Source organism: Nanorana parkeri, unplaced genomic scaffold (assembly GCF_000935625.1).
Source record: "Nanorana parkeri isolate BGI_ZX_2015 unplaced genomic scaffold, ASM93562v1 scaffold1825, whole genome shotgun sequence".
Classification (NCBI taxonomy): Eukaryota; Metazoa; Chordata; class Amphibia; order Anura; family Dicroglossidae; genus Nanorana; species Nanorana parkeri.
In genome coordinates this window covers 278309-281412 of record NW_017308093.1, presented here as the reverse complement: position 1 = coordinate 281412, position 3104 = coordinate 278309, and positions in this window count along the sequence as shown.

Sequence of the window (3104 nt, the reverse complement as noted above, 5' to 3'; positions counted from 1 at the left end):
AGAGAGAGAGAGAGAGAGAGAGAGAGAGAGAGAGAGAGATTACAAAGAAATGTTGGACATTTGTCTGGCTGTATTTTACAGACTTCCATCTTCAAAGCGGATTCGCCCATCAGCACCCGCAAACAACACAATAGAAATTCCAATGACAAACACATCCTTCATCCTCCACATTACACATAGTCCCGGCCTCATGATTAGAAGACGGTAGCAGTTAACACAAGACAACCGCCCACCATTGGCCCGTCAACCGCCCACCATCTGTCCGTCAACAGCCCACCATCTGTCCGTCAACAGCCCACCATCTGTCCGTCAACAGCCCACCATCTGTCCGTCAACAGCCCACCATCTGCCCGTCAACAGCCCACCATCTGCCCGTCAACAGCCCACCATCTGCCCGTCAACAGCCCACCATCTGCCCCTCAACAGCCCACCATCTGCCCCTCAACAGCCCACCATCTGCCCGTCAACAGCCCACCATCTGCCCGTCAACAGCCCACCATCTGCCCCTCAACCGCCCACCATCTGCCCCTCAACCGCCCACCATCTGCCCCTCAACCGCCCACCATCTGCCCGTCAACAGCCCACCATCTGCCCGTCAACAGCCCACCATCTGCCCGTCAACAGCCCACCATCTGCCCGTCAACCGCCCCTCAACAGCCCACCATCTGCCTGTCAACCGCCCTCTGAAAAGCAGTGTCAGATCTAACAAGCCCACCTGAGCACCTAGACATTCCCATACTTATTCTACAAGCTGTAACTTAGTTGCCGTCAGTGAATGTCAGTATAGCAAACACTGAGTGACTGTAATGTGTGCGCTACATTCAGGAGGATGAATACTATTGGACTACAGTGTGAGCGCGGTCTGAACTTTTCTATATAATACAAGCTGATGCCGTGTGAACTAGACCTGTGTGTGTGTGTTACCGTGCACACTGCATGCACATAGAACAGTGTGAATCTTATATCTTCTGTTCCAGGGATGGGCAACCTTGCCACTCCGGCTGTGGTGAAACTACAAATCCCATGAGGCATTGCAAGTATCTGACAGCTACAGGCATGACTCCCAGAGGCATGAAGGAATGTGTAGTTGCCAACCCCGTTCTACTCTCTTTTTTTCTATTTTCAATAGTCTAATATTTTTACTCTCCTCTTTCTGCATTCTATGATCTCTCTATGACAAGCGTGTGCATGTCAGGCACATACCAGAGGCGGGTAGATCGTGCGCCGGGTACACGGCGATCTCTGGATGTCCGATCAGGATTCAGGATATATACAGCCCGTCGTGTGACAGCCGTCCCCTCCCGCCCCATCACACTCATCACTTCCCCTTTCTATGCTGCCAGTCTTATGACACCAACAAACAAATGACGTCTCCACATATAGAATAAAGAAACAATGTAACCTGCAGCAACCAATCAGGAGCTTATCAGCTACAATCTGTGTGGCTGCCATATTCAGGGCCACTAGACCGACAGGGCCACTCTATGAGGAGTAGACGGTCAGATCTATAGATAGGAATGTGCTCAATTATATAGCACACCCCCATCCCCCACCCGAAAGCCATTTCAGAGATATGTCAAAACCACCCAATAAAGACCGCTCACTGCTGCTCTTTCCTTGTGCAGCAGGGTGATTGGTCTTGTCTCCTCCCCCTCCTGTAATAAAGACCAGTCACTGCTGCACTCTCTTCTAGTGCAGGTGATTGGTCCAGTCTCCGCACCCTTCTGTAATAAAGACCGCTCACTGCTGCTCTCTCCTTGTGCGGGGTGACTGGTCTTGTCTCCTCCCCCTCCTGTAATAAAGGCCGCTTACTGCTTCTGTCTTTGTGCAGGGTGACTGGCCTTGTCTCCGCCCCCTCCTGCAATAAAGACCGCTCACTGCTGCTCTCTCCTTGTGCGGGGTGACTGGTCTTGTCTCCTCCCCCTCCTGTAATAAAGACCGGTCACTGCTGCTCTCTCCTTGTGCGGGGTGACTGGTCTTGTCTCCGCCCCGTCCGGTAATAAAGACCGCTTACTGCTTCTGTCTTTGTGCGGGGTGACTGGCCTTGTCTCCGCCCCCTCCTGCAATAAAGACCGCTCACTGCTGCTCTCTCCTTGTGCGGGGTGACTGGTCTTGTCTCCTCCCCCTCCTGTAATAAAGACCGGTCACTGCTGCTCTCTCCTTGTGCGGGGTGACTGGTCTTGTCTCCGCCCCCTCCTGTAATAAAGACCGCTTACTGCTGCTCTTTCCTTGTGCAGCAGGGTGACTGGTCTTGTCTCCTCCCCCTCCTGTAATAAAGACCAGTCACTGCTGCACTCTCTTCTTGTGCAGGGTGACTGGTCTTGTCACTGATGTAGTCCATTTCTGGAGGGCACCCAGGAGGGTGGCTACATTGCTGCATTCAATGGGACCATGGAGAACAAATGTAGCCACCCTCACAAAGGAAGCAGAGGCTGAGATGAGTTTAAGAATATTATTTTATGGGCTAATCATTCTAAAGGTCACTACACATCCCAATCTGATTGTACAATCTCTTTCAGTTCTACCAACAGCTGTATAGCGCAGCAGTAGGGTTGCCACCTGTCCAGGATGCACCCGGGCAGTTCGGGTTTTGAATGCTGTGTCCGGGTTTCGTGGCAGCTGTAACCCGGACACAAGATGTCAGGCAGACAGGGGCAACCAAAATCAAGATAGGGGCTACTGGACCCCTACTGAAAATAGTCTCAACTGTGATATTTACATATGAATGGCGGGCACTATTTACATATGAATAAGCCGCCACTCATTCTCCCCAAAAAAATTTCAGAGCGTCGCCAGAGTGTTCGGGTTTTGCTTGAAGAAAAGGTGGCAACCCTAGGCAGCAGCCTGCCTGATTAGATAGGTTAGGTAGACCCTATTACATCATTTTGGTAGATCTAAAGCTGATTGCATGGTTAGATTGTACCATGTATAGCGCATGCCTCACCTTGGGGTGCAGGTTGCATGCCCCAGGTCCACCGCACACTCCTGTCAAGGTCCACCCTCCATTCAGGGACTAATGTACAGCACCAATGCAAAACCATGGCACGCCACTTGGGTTCCAGAGCCTGCCACCATTCTGGTTCAGCGGCACTGCAAGCTTATAG